The sequence below is a fragment of the Macrobrachium nipponense genome, chromosome 41 (genome assembly GCF_015104395.2).
Source record: "Macrobrachium nipponense isolate FS-2020 chromosome 41, ASM1510439v2, whole genome shotgun sequence".
Classification (NCBI taxonomy): domain Eukaryota; kingdom Metazoa; phylum Arthropoda; class Malacostraca; order Decapoda; family Palaemonidae; genus Macrobrachium; species Macrobrachium nipponense.
The window spans coordinates 8967643-8985935 of record NC_061102.1 but is presented as its reverse complement, the minus strand read 5'-3'; the positions used below and the strand labels follow the sequence as shown (position 1 = coordinate 8985935).

The 18293-nt window shown below is 38.8% G+C and overlaps 1 long non-coding RNA gene across 5 annotated transcripts in view; it reads right to left on the bottom strand.

The window, feature by feature from the left end:
- LOC135212487 (uncharacterized) overlaps positions 1 to 18293 on the bottom strand; it is a 233863-nt gene that overhangs the window by 11233 nt on the left and 204337 nt on the right. The window contains exon 4 of one of the 5 annotated variants that reach the window (XR_010313914.1): positions 15225 to 15302. The exons of the other annotated variants lie outside the window; for them this stretch is intronic. This is a non-coding gene — a long non-coding RNA (uncharacterized LOC135212487). The remainder of the gene's footprint in view (positions 1 to 15224; positions 15303 to 18293) is intronic. 5 annotated transcript variants of the gene reach the window in all.

Below are 18293 nucleotides of genomic sequence, written 5' to 3'. Positions count from 1 at the left end.
TCCTACAGAAACTGCGACAACAACAAGATGATATAAAAATATGGGGTTCCAAATCCTACCGCTATGGTCTCCAAATCTTTTTACCTTCAGGATCTCTTCACTGGAAATGTGCTGGGCACCTTGGACGAATATTTACATACCAATGAACGGCCTCACTACCGAAACACACATACACACACACACACAAACGCTGCATGGACCCTGCAAACCAAGCATCTGCAACTTAATCTGCAAATATGTTAAACTAAAGAGGACAGCATAGATTGGCCAACAGCATGAACTGTACAGAGAGTTATGATGCAAGGCGCATATTTACTCTAATGACGTGAACAGACTTTAATGGCAGTACTACTTATATACTGCGAGAGAGAGAGAGAGAGGAGAGAGAGAGAGAGAGAGAGAGTTAAAAGCCGGCTATACCATCGCGTGCACCATTTTCTTCAAACCACTACATTTGAAGTTCATCTACATAATTCTTTCTCTGTCAGACGCAAATGGGTACATAGTCATGCCTTGAGATGCATATATATTAGAGAGAGAGAGAGAGAGAGAGAAGAGAGAGAGAGAGAGAGAGAAGCCGCAACTCGAACTTCTTCAGCGCACGAAACGACAACCATCATCAAATATGCCATTTTCTTTAAACCACTACATGTGATGCTAACTTGAGGTATCCACGAGAGAGAGAGAGAGAGAGAGAGAGAGAGAGAGAGAGAGAGAGAGAGAGAGACCTCACTCACACAGTAGTTTGCGTTCACGGGCAACAGTCTCAAGCCACGGACAAAATTCTTGTAACCTCTCATAACCTTGGCGCAGAGAGAGAGAGAGAGAGAGAGAGAGAGAGAGAGAGAGAGAGAGAGAAGGTACCGTTGTCCGAACAAAGGATCTTCTTATTTTTAGGATATCGCCTCGAATGAGAGATGGAGGAGTTTTCAAAGCAACATCCTATTGCTGACGCAATTGGACCGAAGCGATTGAAATCTCTCTCTCTCTCTCTCTCTCTCTCTCTCTCTCTCTCTCAAAACTCTTACAGTAACCTAAACCACAAAAATATTTTTTTCCGTAAGGCCAAACATATTCTTTTGGTTATACGATAAATCTCTCTCTCTCTCTCTCTCTCTCTCTCATCTCTCTCTCTCTCTCTCTCTCTAGAACAAAACTCTTGCATTAACTGAAACCACAAAAGCAATTATCACAGCAAACATGGAGTGTAAACTTTGAAATTCCAATTAAAGATGGGCTTTTTGCATTAGCCCCCGCCCCCCCCCCCCCCCCCCCCCTCTCTCTCTCTCTCTCTCTCTCTCTCTCTCTCTCTCTCTCTCTCTCTCTCTCTCTCTCTCTCATGCTGAAGAACAAAAGCCCCCTGCGCCGTGGTCATGAATTGAGGAAAATACCAACACTACAAAATCACTTAAATTATTTAGCCCGAAATTTTATTCCACACCACAAAATAATATTTGCTGTTGCGCGTGATACGTCAACATAACTTGCAATATAACCAAAGCAAACTGTAAGCACGTTTGCATGCCATTTGCATAACTTCCCTACGTTAAAACTACCACAAGCAAGAGGCCTGAAAAATGAGTTATTGTTGGTCAATATCAAACAAGGAAACCATTATACAGGGTGTCCATAGGGTCCCAGTACCATTACAAGTATTTATTGCTCAGAATGATACTGGGACTTTATGGACACCCTGTATAAGTATTCCTCATTTTCCCCCAAACAAGTGGCTGGAATCACTCATGGACGAAAATCCAGTTTTTTTACGAATAGCAAAATCGAACTTAAAGGCGCCAGCTTTATTTGTTTACGTACGCCGGGAGGACGCCGTTATGACAACCCCCAACACCTGCAATTTAATCCAATCAAAAGTTATTAATCCTGACGTAAGCTCACTACAATTGTGACACGCTCAAATACGCTGCGATACAATACGATACACTTGTTCACGCTGACACTTCTTCAGTTGCGTGATAACCTTGATACACTATATTGATATGGCATGATTTTCAAACTGGTATGTTAACTTCATTACACTGTGAACACTGATATTTCTTCAGTTGCATCAGCCTCTTAAAACGAAAAATTAATAATATTATACTTTTAAATCTGACATATCAACATGCATATATCATTTTGTTACGAATGCATGTCCTGAGTAATTTATTTACTCATTTTCATATATTAATCGCCTTTCAAAATCCGATAAACAAAAATGCGATGCGTATCCCGCCCTAAGTTTTTAAGTATGTATATAAGTATGTATACAAAGCCTCCAAGCTTTGTAGACATTTTAGATTTAAACCGTACGTATAATCATACCATCTTTGCATGAACGCCAGCGAATTAGCGTTGCATGACTTGGAAATATAGGAAATAAGTTTCAATATTAGTTGAATGTACACAGCCATATGCCCAAGTTAAAATTCCTTATATAGTAGTTATTAACTGATATTATTTTACGTTTTTTAACACTATCTAAAGTCCATAAATTTAACACACATTCCCCTAACAAAGTTTATAATAAACACATGCATTACATATACGCTATATATACACACACATACGCATATACACATATCCTATTAATATCAAATTTACTGTACCTTGGGAATTACTTATAACTGAAAAATGCCACTAACTCGGACAGGAATCGAACCTGACCCTTTGGTTTAGATACAGTGACAGACAATCGACTGACCGTTCGGCTATCAATCAATCAAGAAGTAAGTTTATACCGAGATTATGCCTCTCTCTCTCTCTTCTCTCTCTCTCTCTCTCTCTCTCTCTCTCCTCTCTCTTATAATATATATATAGTATATTTATATATATATTATATATATATAATATATATATATATATACCACCCACGCCGTACATCCGTGCACTGATTCGTCAAAAGCTTGAGAGCGTCAATAGGATCGTATTGCATCGCTGGGAGGTGTAGATGAAATAAAAATCCATGTATACTTCTCCCCTGTCCCCCTTCCCTTCCCATCCTCTCCTCCCCCTCCCCAACCCCCTTCCCCCGCGAGATTATAAATCGTATTAAACAATGCCTGATTCCCCTATATAACAAATTCAATTTAGTTTTTAGGAAAAAACGGGGGATTAGTGCAAGAGGATTGGATGTCATCAAAAGAGGATTTCTCTCTCTCTCTCTCTCTCTCTCTCTCTCTCTCTCTCTCTCTCTCTATACGCGTCAATGGGGAACTGAAGCTTATTGATTCGTCGTATTTGAAAGGGTTATTCTCGCTCGTCTAGTTAAGTTTGAGTATCTCACTAAAGTTAGTCTTCTGTGGTTTTCCCAGCATTTCAAGATAAAAATAAAAATATTTATAAGTCAACACACACACACACACACACACACACACACACACATATATATATAGTATATATATATATATGATATATTAATAAATAAATAAACAAAAATAGCTATGATACTACCAGATGTACTCTACCAGAAGCGGTTGTATTCTTCCCATGAAACAGCATAACTCAGTTGTAATCGGACACAAAGTCATTAAAATTCAACCAGATGATACAGAGAGAGAGAGAGAGAGAGAGAGAGAGAGAGAGAGAGAGAGAGAGAGAGAAATAAACAAGTCAGCAATGGAATAGCTGTGTAATGGGGTTTAATTCTCATGTAAAACCGCAAAGCAACCCACTTGGGCAGGTTTTCTCTTCAAGAAGAAAGAAAAACACGGCCGGTGGATTTATAAGCAACGTGGCATGCCGATGATGGTCATGTTTGGGTATAAGGACCCTTTGTTGGGAAGGGGAAGGGTATGGGGGGTTGGGGGACCTCAGAGATTGCCCAAAACGGATAGAATATCTACCTACAGAATACGAGCAGCATCGACGAACATGGGTCCCCACCTCGCCCACTTGGTAAGCGTCTGGTTTTGAAATGTCTTCTGAGAAAATGCGTAAGCGTCTGGTTGAAATGTCTCAAATGTCTGGTTGGAATGTCTGTTGAGAACATGTGTAAAAGTCGGGTTGAAATGTCTGTTGAGAAAATGCGTAAACGTCCGGTTCAATTGTCCTTTTGAGAAAATGTATCAAAGTCTGGTTGGAATGTCTTCTAAGAAAAAGTATATATATATCAAAGTCTGGTTCAAATGTCTTTTTGGGAAAATATGTACAAACAGAAAGTGCAAAAACCTGATTGAAATGCCTTAGAAGAAAATGTGTACAAGAAAAAATGCGTTACAAATTGCTTGAAAAATCTTGTGAGAAAACGTATAAAAGTCTGAAATGTTGAAACATCTTTTCGGAAACTGTACAGACGAACCTCAACACGGCCCCAACGAGACCAAAAGTCACCAGAGCAGTCTATTGGTGGAACAAAAGCCCACAGAAACCCGGCAGGCAAGGCAAGCCAGGGCCAATAACTCGACAGGTAAGCAAGCTAGAATGAAGAAGAAGAAGAGGAAGAAGACGAAGCAGGAGTAGAGGAGAAGGAGGCAGGTAGAGCAGGTAAGTCAAGGCAGGTGAGGTAAAACTCCTCCTCACTCATAGCGTGAAGGAATGTTTCGTTGTGAGTCCGCCACCAAAGACAGCTCACATACAAGCGCGCGAGCGCGCGAAACGCCGCATCGTAAGAATCTTTGGATCTCGGGAAGTCTGTCTTGGTCTGCACTGGGCTGATCCTCTCATTCCCGGCTATCACAGAGCGCAGATGCGGCCGAAGGCAGTCCCTTAGCGCTGAATTTCGTCAGATTTCAAATTGTTTGCAGGTGTAGCACCACCACCACAGGTGTTCAGCTTGCCATTCATGCCGTCTTTTCCCAAAACCCTCGAAATATAAATTGCGTACTCTTGATAAGGGGCCCAGGTGTTCGTTCGTGTCTTTGGGGGAAAACGCCTACACTGAATCTGGTGGTTAACACTGAGATATAAGACAATTTATACGGTTTTATAAACAACTTACTGATGGTTAACACGAATGATGTATTCAGATGTTATGCAACGTCGTCAAAAATAAGATAATCTATTCATATAACAGTACGAAGTCTGACGACATTAATATGCACGAAAGATCCGAGTACAAACTTGGCCTCTTTACATAACTGAAGATGCAACAGAGTAACACTACTTAGTGCTGTTCTTGCTAACTGTAACATCTCTCTCTCTCTCTCTCTCTCTCTCTCTCTCTCTCTCTCTCTCTCTTAACATCTGGTTCTTGCTACAAGTACAAAAATGCCATCACGTAACACGCGAACATATGGGAACTTCTCTCGCCTTCGAAATTAAATGAGAGAGAGAGAGAGAGAGAGAGAGAGAGAGAGAGAGAGAGAGAGAGAGAGAGAGAGAGAGCGCATCTTATCTTAATGCACCAAATGTGAAATAGCGTTGGATTAAATTTACTTGCGCAGTCATAATTTCGAAGCCTCTTGGATGAGCAAGCGCTCGATCCAAAGTGCTTCCCATGCGCGGTTCAAGGACACCAAAAAGCTTGGATTACTCATGGACTGCCATTTTAGGTTGCCCTTTTTTTGAAAAGGTATCCCGGTCTCGTCCTCAGTGGTGTGCATCAACTTATTATTATCATTATCATTCAGAATATGAACGCTATTCATATGGAAGAAGCCCAACAGAGGGGCCAATGACTTGAAAATCAAGCTTCCAAAGAATATGGTGTATTATTATTATTATTATTATTATTATTATTATTATATTACAGGTATTAGTTGAGGTATTGTAACAGGTATTATTATTATTGAAGGATATTGTTGCATCAGCTGCATTTAACTTATAAATAGTCTTCTCTATTTTTTCTAATAACTGTTAGTAGAAAAATAGAAGACTATTTTAAAAGGTTAAATGCAGCTGATACAGCAATATCCTTCGATAATACTTGTTTCAACGAGGATCTCCTTCAGATATTATTATTATTAATTAATTATACAGGAGACGAAAACCCTATTCAGTAACAGATGGCAACAGGATATACAGAGGGGATAGATCAATAAGAAAAGAAAAAGTAAAAAAAAAAGATATATATACATTCACTAAAAAAGGAGTGCAACTGACCACTTATAATAAACTCCACTGCAAGAATGTCGACAAAAGCCACTCGAACTTACGAGAGTCAAACGTTGAAGAGCGCCCATCGGTTGGTAACAAATTTGAAAGAGAGAGAACAAAAAATGTATTTAACGGCTTCACCCGGCCTGGGGCGGGCTCAATCGGACTTTTAAAGTGGTCACCAGGGGCATGGCATCAACCAGCTCTGCTGACTTGGAAACTAAAACATGCCCAGGTCGTTTGAATCCTGCCCAGTGGTACCTGCAAAGGAATTATAACTGACGAGGGCACCTGCGGTAGATGCATTGTCGCGTGGTGTTTACGAAACAGACGAACTCGACAACAAGGAAATTTCAAAAGAAGAGATTCTTTGCACTTCTAAGCTTTCAAAGGCTCGTCTGCATTCATCTTCAAGGAGCCAAATAACGATAAAGAAAACACAGACGTACAGGTAAGCAAACAACAAAAAATATAGGCTATGCATCATACGAATGTATAAACATAGAAGTCTCCTCACATTCCAGGCGAATTCGAACACTGTACCTATTTACATTCGCTTCTGTAAGTCATTCCTTTTTGAATTGGCAGACTATCTGTCATGACAACAAGCCCCCCTCCTTCCGCCCACCCCCCACCACCACCCAAAATATATAAATAAATAATAAAATAATAAAATAAAAGTCATGCACACTGGTAGGTCATTGAAGACGACACCAAATATAGAAGAAGGAAAATCTTACGGAAACGACTACCCACAGATGTTACATATTCTCTCTCTCTCTCTCTCTCTCTCTCTCTCTCTCTCTCTCTCCTTAAGCAACGATGTGCATTCATGAACTTAAATTTGTGGTCTTGGACTTGTAGCAAGATTGCTAAACCTCTCTCTCTCTCTCTCTCTCTCTTCTCTCTCTCTCTCTCTCTCTCTTGTGCTAACCTTTCTGACACGCAACCCTGACACCCCCTCTCCCACCCCCGTCCCAAAATTCATGGGGGTATTTCACCCCTCTAACTGTGGTTAATCCACAAAAAGGGAAAAAGTTGGTCGGGGGAAGGGGGGGGGGGGAAGAGTTGGAAAATTTCTGTTAAATTCTATTTTTCCCTCGACAACAGAAGTCAATATATCGCAGTAATTTGTCACTAGTAAAAAATAAAATTTTTTAAAAAGGTCCAGGAAAAATAAAAGTTACCTGAGAGAGAGAGAGAGAGAGAGAGAGAGAGAGAGAGAGAGAGAGAGAGAGAGAGAGAGAGAGAGACCAATCTTGCTACAAGTCATAACTACAGACTCAGGTCATAAATGCACAACGTTGCTGAGAGAGAGAGAGAGAGAGAGAGAGAGAGAGAGAGAGAGAGAGAGAGAGAATCTATACCTTTCTATCTCTTGTATACCCGTCTCTGCTCTTTGGCTATCTCTTAGCATGTCTCTCTTACACCGGACGAGATATATAAGAAACTCCTCTTATATAACACGTGCATCTTATTCATACATACGTGGTCACTCAGCTGCTGTATGATAATGAACATTATAAATATTGCTGATACACTATTAATAAATTTCACGTCCCATGAGCAATTCGACATCAGATTGTTTTTTGCAACTGCAGAAACCCCACGTTTAATTTATTTAAATAGAGCATGATTCCCTGATTGATATCTGCGAATAGACACGAGTTATTATTAGATCTATTTAATTCAAATTTGGCTATCGATGTATTCTAAGTAATTACAGCAATCTACTGAAACGCACAGCATTTCGAAGTCAATTCAGCTTCTGGAATCTATAATCCATCACGTCTAATTGATGCCTAGCATGAGCAGTATGTATACGTATATGTATACGTATATGTATATGTATGTATGTGTATATATATATATATATATATATATATATATATATACAGTCAAGTTGTGTGGTTAATTAGTGAAATTATATTATGTAATATATACAATATATATATATATCTATATAATATATATAATGATTGTAAAGCCTTCTTTGAAGAATGCAAAAACGTGAATGACGTCACCCCAAAAATGTCACGAGCATATTATCACCTTTCCGAGAATACAAAGACGATAACACCAATTACAGCAGGTGTTAACACCCCTTACGTGCCTGAGAAACATTAGCGAATTCATGAACGCAAATAAATGCATAAATAAAATAATTTCAGGGCTTGCAAATACCCACAAATTGTCCCGAAATACTCACAGCTCTGCTGTTATACGAAGCATAAGACAAAGTCGTACCCGAACGCCATTGACAACGATTCCTCAGTCTCTAAAATTAGAAAGCTGTTATATAAGGCAGCCACCAAATGAACACGTCATAAGAACTCAAGACAGGAAAGGTATCATAATGAATCATCCACACTATAACTATATATATATATATATATATATATATATATAATATATAAACGTGAAATATTATATATCGTCAACATACAAGTACTCGTAAAAAAAAATTAATGAAAGGAACCCCGTAACTTCCATTCATATATATATATATATATATATATATATATATATATATATATATAAATCATATATACTTCCATTCACACGAATTGCATAACGCACCGGAGGAGGTAGTACATTCAATGTTGGATCACTTCCGTTAAATAAGGATAAAGGAAAAGGACCAGTGAAATAAGAAAAAAAAAATACGCGGTGACAAAGTAAAATAACTTCATATGAGCGGTAACTTTCACCTATCTCTCTCACTCTCATATAGTTAATTACCGACCGCTTACGATAAACCTCAGTAAACCAACTGATTGATACAGGCCTACACCTTGTAAATAATCAATGTCATTGAAGAAAAAATAACGGCAATACATGTAGGAAGTTAGGAAGTCCCTAAATACATCATGACGCAATCATTTATGTGCTGAACTGTACTAAGATCCGCCTCTCCTGTCCACAATAGAGAGAGAGAGAGAGAGAGAGAGAGAGAGAGAGAGAGAGAGAAAAGCTTTTTCGCAAATGGCGAAGTGACGAACTGGTGTAAGGGAGGTTTGCAGGTAGGGGTGGGGGTTAAGGGTGTTGTAGGGGAGGAAAGCGATGGGGAAGGGAGGGGAAGAGCCTTCAGGAACGGTTGGTCTTCAAGAGCAAGTGAACCCTTGCGGCGTGACGTCACATCCTGTTGTGGGCGTGGTGTGTGTATATATTCACCCTCGTCGGTGACCTTCCGCCTTTTCTCTCCCTCAATCAAGCAAAGGCGGTTTTAAGTCTTTAATATTATTATTATATTCTGCTTTATATCACAAACGTTCTTGCTCTCTCAATATAGCGTCCATCTCTTTAGACTGGTTATTTTAAGACGTCGCAAATCGACTTAGTCCCACACACAGGTGTTATAAATGTTGTTATTATGACTGGTTAACATTTACGCTCATGGTTACAATAATAGACTCATAAATAAATAAATAAAAAATAAATATATATATATATATATATAATATATATATATATATATATATATATATAATATAACGTGACACAATGAAATCTGAAATCGTTAAGGTACTGCAAGGAGAGAGAGAGAGAGAGAGAGAGAGAGAGAGAGAGAGAGAGAGAGCTGGTGGCTACCCAATTAAATGTAACCGCCGACAAAATATGGCGGGTTCATTTCGACGCCACACTCACCTTAAAACGCCGTCATTATAATTCGCGAAGATTTCTCCCTGCGCGGTTATCTTAATGAATTATACAAACGTAATAACAATTAAAACTTAATAATTGTTGCTTTAATTACATCCATGAAGGAATCACGAGTTATTTAGTCACTGAAAACGGTCATTCGATGTCGAGGGAAACTGGGAGAAAATGGTAACGAAGCTTTTTCTTTCTGATCAATGTTGGGGAAGTATATGTCGCATTTTACCCTCCCCCCATCCACCGCTCTCCTCCTAACCCCCTCTCAACCACCGCCTCCTCCTCCCCCACCTCCCGTGATGATGCCCGATGCACGATGAACCTCGCCAACAACCGATATCTTTTCGCCTCCGCCACCTGGAGGAATGTGGTAACTCATGTCTCCGCTAAAACCCTAAGCGACTGAAAGCTGCGCTTAACACAAACAGTCTAACATATTATTCATTCTCTCTCTCTCTCTCTCTCTCTCTCTCTCTCTCTCTGTATAGAATAGATTAGTAGATTGCCTCTCTTCCATTGTACTTAAGTAGACTGTTAGGAGGGAAAACTCACAGCTAATATACGTATTAACACATGAACTTGTTATTGATTTCTATTGGACTATAAGATATCACGTCACTTTAACACAATTAGCTAGAGGTCACATTACGTCAAGGTAATGTGTGCTTGAATAAGACCATGTTTTTATCCGGGCAATGGGATGAATATCATTCATTTATCTACTGATTTGTTAATTTTATTTCATCTCCTAGTAACTGATCTCGTCTTTCTGTATTTCCTATCGCCATCTATTGCTTTTTTCTAATGAAAATCATCAGATAAATATATCACAATATTCCTTGGAAGGCTGGTTCCGGAATGTAAGGGGGTTGCCATTTGATTAATAATAATAATAATAATAATAATAATAATAATAATAATAATAATAATAATAATAAAGACAGAATGTATGAAATATGACAATCATTTCCACCAAGACCAATTACAAAGTTAACAAACTGACTCGAACTTGACATAAACCGACACCAGTACCTATATTTTCTAAGCAACGCCGGTTTTACTCACGGTAAATCAATCAATCAGCGATTCTCTCGTGTCCATTTACCCTTTCATGATGGAACGCTGACGTTCAGTCTGAACGTCAGCTAAGTGTCTCTAAACTCTTTAAGCAATCGCTAGATGGCACCAAAAACACGTAGGCGAAAATGGAGATTCTTTGTTGTTATCGTATGCGCGTCACAAAGCACATTTAATCTCTAGTAATCTCGTACCTCGGTAATTCAAAACCGCATAGCCTTAGGGAAATGGGAGTCCAGCTCATATCCGGAGAGAGAGAGAGAGAGAGAGAGAGAGAGAGAGAGAGAGACTCATACCGGCTTTGCCTGAGTGATGCTGTTTTTCATGAATGTCTTACTGCAACATTAATATGAGGCGTGACGGCATTTTTCCCTCTCTCTCTCTCTCTCTCTCTCTCTCTCTCTCTCTCTCTCTCTCTCTCTCACATGTAACCTGGGCTGGGGAGAGACATTTTTCGCTCCTGCAGGATTGGGTGTATGCACTGGATAGGATGGCAGGATGCAGAAAGGGTGTCTGGGACAGGATGGGGGGGAGGGGGTTTGGCTAAGTCAAGTTCAGGATAGTTGGGGTAACACGTAGATGCTTTGTTTGGAAGTATACTTTCCTTATGAGAGAGAGAGAGAGAGAGAGAGAAGAGAGAGAGAGAGAGAGAGAGAGAGAGAGACCGAAGCACGTAACTCGTTCCCAAGCTGCAGAGAAGAACCCTTTGCAATGTTTCCTGCATCATTATGCAACGTCACTGGACCGTGATAGACCACTTCAGCACTGCAGGACTTGCAACGTTGGGTTCGCAAGCACTATTAGAGAAAGAAAAAACATAAAAAACCTCACACACTAAAAATAAAAAATAAAATTAAAAAAACGCACACACATTAACCACCCAACCAATATCTTCGGGTTTTCCCTAGACCGACAATCTAAAGCCGCCGCCCCTCCTCCCACTCCGACATTACTTTCTCTCTTTCTCACAGTCCCTACGAATTCCTCCTTTGAGGAAGGAGTTCCTCTTGTGAGGGAGAAGTTCCTCCTTCGAGGAAGAAGTTCCATCCTTTGTGGAAGAAGTTCCCTCCTTCGGGGAGGAAGATGGGGACGAGCAAAATTTACAATCCAAAACCACCAACTTCCTCCAACATGACTTACTTTTTCTCCCTCTCTACGAGTTCCTCGAGGACTTTGAGGGAGAAGTTTCTCTTGTGAGGGAGGAGTTCCTCCTTTGAGGGAGAAGTTCCTTCTATGAGAAAGAAGTTTCCTCCCTTGAGGAGGAAGACGAGGAAGAATGTTATTGCGATCGCAAACCACCCCTCCTCCACCAACATTACTTTCTCTCTCACCCTCCATTCAAGTTCCTCATGCGATGGAGGACTTTCCTCCTTAGAGGAGGAAGACGAGGAAGAACAAAATGGCCAACGAAGGAAGACGGGATCCCTGGATGAATATAGGAAGATGCCTCTTTCTAGCAGGAGGGATTTGCGATAACTCTACCGGTAACAGGAGTTAGGCCTACTGGGAGATTGGTACGGAGTTATGATTAATTATATTATTAAAATAATAAAATGGTATCCTGGATCTCTTATCATACCTCAAAATTGACGGGTATACAACTCATACAGTTATTACTGTAAGTCGGCAAACATATTCAGAGCTTATATATACATTCTCGTGAGTGATTTGAGAAAAACAAATACGATGAAGTCTAAATGATATCCTAAGTATAGCTATAGCTGAGAGAGAGAGAGAGAGAGAGAGAGAGAGAGAGAGAGAGAGAGAGAGAGAGACTTCTTGGTAGTTCGTATGTGTCTGACTGAACTTACACCTCCCTATCACCGTTTTCTTAGCCAACACAACAACAGTTAAATTAAGAAATGACTCTCTCTCTCTCTCTCTCTCTCTCTCTCACGGATGATAAGTAAGGAAAGATGTCGGTGCAGAGGGGCTTCCCTCCCCCCTCCCCCTTCTCCCTCCTTCCTCTTTACCTGTGGGTTGGACGACATACAACATTATACACAGAGGTGAAGACAAAGACAACGCGGGCTTCAGGCACCCCTCTTTAGACTCATGTCATAACCGAACAATTCGCTCTTATTTCTACTGAAGTTATACTTGAACAATCTCGCCGCCCCCCCGCCGCCCACCCCCCTCTCCGCCCCCACCCCCACACCCTCCAAAAGGTGTTATTTCACCTTACATGCGTTTTAGCAAGCAAAGTAATTGCTGAAATGTGCTTGTCAGCAAGGTTTTGAGTCTAAAAAGCTCTGTCTTAAGTATAAAAGATTAAGTTTTAAGTAGAAGACGTTGTTATTAAGTCAACAAAGTTAGATTTTAAGTAGAAAACGTTAAGTAAAAATAAAGTTAGGCTTTGATTATAAAACGTTAAGCAAAAAAAAATTAGGTTTTTAGTAAAAATAAGTCAGGTTTTATGCATAATAATGGTCAAGTTTTAAGCATAAAACGTCGTTTTGTGCATTAAAAAGTTAAGTTTGAAGTTTAAAAAGCAAGCTTATATTTGGCGTACGAGCTGACACAAATTTGCGAAAATATTATTCCACAACTAACAGTACTATCAATGAATACACATCAACACATGATGAATATCTTTAAAATCAATTTAATCCCAAATTAAAGTTATTCTAAGCAAGAGAAAACGAATCTGATATTATTGGTTTTTACAATAACCATTAAATAGCAATAAACCTCTCTCTCTCTCTCTCTCTCTCTGCGGGTCTCTCATCTCTCTCATCGACACACTTCTCTCTCTCTCTCTCTCTCTCTCTCGTGAAGGTGTCAGCCCTAAGCCCCTTTACAAGCGGATTTGCTAAAACTGTAACCCCTAGGCATTGGTTCAACTAAAATCTACATATGGAGAAGCCAGCCAAATACGACATCCAAGATCTCTCTCTCTCTCTCTCTCTCTCTCTCTCTCTCTCTCTCCTCTCTCTCTCTCTCTGTTTGCGGCTAAGCAAGTGCTTTTTTTTTAATTCCTGCTTGCATCGAAGATCTCTCTCTCTCTCTCTCTCTCTCTCTCTCTCTCTCTCTCTCTCTCTCTCTCATATAAACAATTATGTATATATGTGACACTGGAACGTATGTAATATCCATATTTAATGGAATATTAAGAATATTCTCTCTCTCTCTCTCTCTCTCTCTCTCTCTCTCTCTCTCTCTCTCTCTCTCTCTCTCAAGTCAATGGAGAATTACGGTTGGGAAGAAGGATTACCTGCCTAAAACAAGTGACTAACTCTAAAATTCACGCGTAACAAAACCATGCCACGTAAAATAAATAATAAAATTGATTTGCATTAGCCACGAATAACAAGGCGCATTTTGCAATGTTGCATCGGCATTCATTCAATTTGCATACAAGGCCACAAATCTACCGGCGATCCGCAATTCAGGAGATAAATTTGATAAACTGGATGCAACAATTCGCGTTCGCTTTCCATCGCTGACTGACGGATGGCGTCGTAAAACCGTAGTCATATTTATAATTAAAATATATATATAATTGCTACAGAGAGAGAGAGAGAGAGAGAGAGAGAGAGAGAGAGAGAGAGAGAGAGAGAATCCCACTTATATTTGAAGACTTTACAAGTTAAATATAGTTATTTAAACAAAAGAGGTGACATGGGTGATTGGTTGGTGCCCCCCCTCCCCCCCCCCCCCAACCCACCAACCACTCTCTCTCCCACCGTGCCTTCTACCCACTGGCCCCCTTCTCTCCCCTTCCCCCCCTCCAAAAAGCATCCAATCAGCATTCAGAATGATACCCAATGTCATCTGGGCATTTATTACTGATAGGTTCCTGTGAACAGTTGTAAGTGAATGACCTCGAAAAAATCAATAAAATATAGAAGGCTTCTATCTAGGAAAACTAGATTTAAAAAAGTGCACATTTACAAGCTATTTATAAAAACATAGACAAAAAGATTGCAACTGTTAATGGTCATGCTGAAGTATTGCAAGATCTCGCAAATAACAAAATAAATTTCGTGTCCAAGTTTATTTTGGCATGAACAAGGGAATATTTGCAACGGAACATTACCTGGTAATCAATGTGTATACGTATACATGCACGCATACATACATACGCGTAAAACATTGCAAATATACAAAAAATAATCACATAAATTTCAAACAGTATATTAAGACTTCCAAATCTAATTAACTCCCAAAAAACATACACACACATACATACATATATACACGCAAAACATACACAAATATACAAAACCCAATCCTCGTATTAATATCAAAAAGTATTATAGCCCGGCTTTCGAACCTATTTACTCCACACAACTGACCTAAAGAAAGAAAGAAAGAAAAAGGACGATCAAAATTAGCTCAGCAAGGCTATAAGCGACATGATGACGTCACGGCACACACACACGCGGAAAATAACTGAACGAGAATAGAAACCAAATAAATTGCCAAAAACGAGAACCGCTGCCAACGGCGCTTACTTTGTGAACATTGCTGCCTGGGTGTACACAAACACAGGTATTTTTATTCCCGGTCATTTTCGTTCCACAAAAACTCACCTGAAAAGAAATAAAGAGAGAAAGATGTTAGACATTGAATTCTAAGACATGTTCATTAGATAAGATTGATCAAACAGTCTCCCTAAACTCTAGTTTGAAGCCTTGCAAACCGTATATTTCGAACAGCAAACTTCCTTACTGTGGTTTGGCCCTGTTCACATGGTAAAATAAATTGGACGGATGATGGTCTTACAAGAGGCATAAATACAACGCATATGTTAAGTGTGCTCAAGATATATGGTTGCAACGTTCAAATAGTGTTTTATGGGACTTTCATCTTCACATTATACTGCTGTATTACTGTAACAGACATTCATTGACACATACACGCACACACACAGTATATATATATATATAGATATATATATATATATATATTATATATATATATATATACATACATACAAGAGCTTTGTAGAGAATATTGCATAAATCAGTAAAACCTTTATAAAAAATGATTTTATAAGCCTTATTAGATACCATTTTACACATATACATATCTTTGCAAAAGAACTTCGCAGAGAATGCTGCTATAAATCAGTAATGCCTTTACAGAATGTAAATTTAAGTTTATTAAATATATATACACATGATATCTGCCAAGGATTAGTATGTAGTTTCAGAAGAATGAAAACTTCATGGCTAAAGGATTTTAAACATAATTTAATTCAATTTTTACTTTAAAGTCGTTGAACAGACTGTTTATTAAGTACGTTGATTAAATAATCAATAATAATAGTATAATAATAAAATAAAAAAAATACTATAAATATAAATAATAGTGTAGCAAAGAAACAAACAACATATGTTTGTAAATTCATGTACGTTAAATATAGCATCCAATATAGAATAATTAAATGAGCTATCTCTCAATGAGAGAGAGAGAGAGAGAGAGAGAGAGAGAGAGAGAGAAAGAAAACAATAATAGCTCGGAACTCGCCAGCCTCCATCCTCTCAAACGCTGCATATAAAACAATAAATCATCTCTTGGACGAAAGGCCACTTATTTGTGCCGGCAAAAAAAAAAAAAAAAAAAATCACGGAATGTGGGAAACGACGAGTAACCGTCCGTCCTCGTATCCTGTATCACAAGAGAGAGAGAGAGAGAGAGAGAGAGAGAGAGAGAGGATGTCACAGTTATGTTCTTGACGAGTTCAGTAAAGTATGATATTTTTTGAGAGAGAGAGAGAAGGAAGGAGAGAGAGAGAGAGAGAGAGAGAGAGAGAGAGAGAGAGAGAGAGAGAGAGAGTATAAACTACATCCCAAACGTGAACCTATACCCTTTAAGAATCTAATCTAATCCACCGTATCTTCCTTACTTTAACCATTCTCTGAAGCATCACGAATAAGAGAGATCTTATTCTACTGGTTTCTCAAGGTCACTGAGAAAAATATATTAAAGGCCTAGTCATTTTTCTGCACATTTCTAAGCCGCCTATTTTTTATTATATTTATCTTCAGTTTTGTTAATCATTGAAAATTATCTTACTTTTTAATTCATACGATATTTCTTTATCAATATACGATATTTGTTCTTAATATTAGTGGTACGTAATTTAAATTTTGTGATTTAAAGCCATTATTCCAACCAGTTTAACAACAATGAATGTGAATAAAACTTACTTAGTCCTAGACCTAGAATAGTACTATGATAGTAGCACTAGTACTATCATTCAAATTGGTCTTCTTTTTTTTTCTATTTAACGAAATTTTTCATTTTACTTATATATTTTAAGCCTTGAAATGAATATTCAGTCCAATTGAAAACCAAGAAACATGAATCAGGCTTACTTAGTCCTAGACCTACGTAGAGACCTACCTCTACCTAATCCTAGTACTAGTGCATAGTACTACAAGCATAGTAATAGTAGAAAGAAAACACCAACAACAGCCTCGAAAGGCAAAGCTGAAGGCAAGCACATTCATAAAGCAACGTCACGTGTACACGGCGTTAAAGGGGAAGGAATCTACAGTGTAGTACAGTGTACAGGAGGAAAACTGTCTCTCTCCCTTTAGGGAACATGACTGAACAGCTTAGCTTTTCACAGTTCATTTCCAATGCCTTTCCGCGCAGTTATCAAGTTGGAGAGAGAGAGAGAGAGAGAGAGAGAGAGCAGAGAGAGAGAGAGAGAGGAGAGAGAGAGAGAGAGAGAGAGTGTGTGTGTGTGTTATAGAACATAACAACAAAGAGAAATATATATATATATATATATATATATATATATATATATATATATACTATATATATATATATTTCCATACTAATTTTTGGACGTCCTTAAACGCTGGCTTTCAAGACGTCATGCACGACGAACTTGCATAATGGCGGTGTTAGGTTTCGCCACAGAATATATTTCCTGCGCAAAATCTACGATTACTCGATATTATACTTCCTTTTCATAAAGTTAAATTGCTACCTAAACAATTAACATCCTGTTAATAAACTTCAAATGACAAGATTGTAAGATTTTTTTTTGGAGAGAAATATGTTTCGATCTAACATAGGCCTAATGCAGTCGTCCACTAACCGAGTGGTAAATCATGTTTATTGATCGAACAACATCACGAACAACATCAGTATGCTTCATGGCGTAAAGGTGATAGGCCTATAAGTAAGCCTCGTTAAACCTAAGCAGCGGTAGGCCTAAAATAAATCTAATTAAACCAATATAAATTAAGCATTGATGAAATATGTAAGGGCAAACTTAGGCCTAGGGTTTCAAACTTTGGGAGTGCTATAGTAAAACACCAAGTAACATAAAACTGGTTACCGAAGTTTCGTGTAAAGGGGAAATAATATATATATATATCTATGACTGCTTGCACCCTCACGAGGATATAAATCAGTCAAGCCATAAAAGTTGGTGTTGTGAGTTCACTCACAAACCTCGTCGTCTTCGACGTCGCAGACGAGAGAGAGAGAGAGAGAGAGAGGATGGAGAAGGAGAGAGAGAGAGAGAGAGAGAGAGGGATCATAAAACTCTTCTTTAG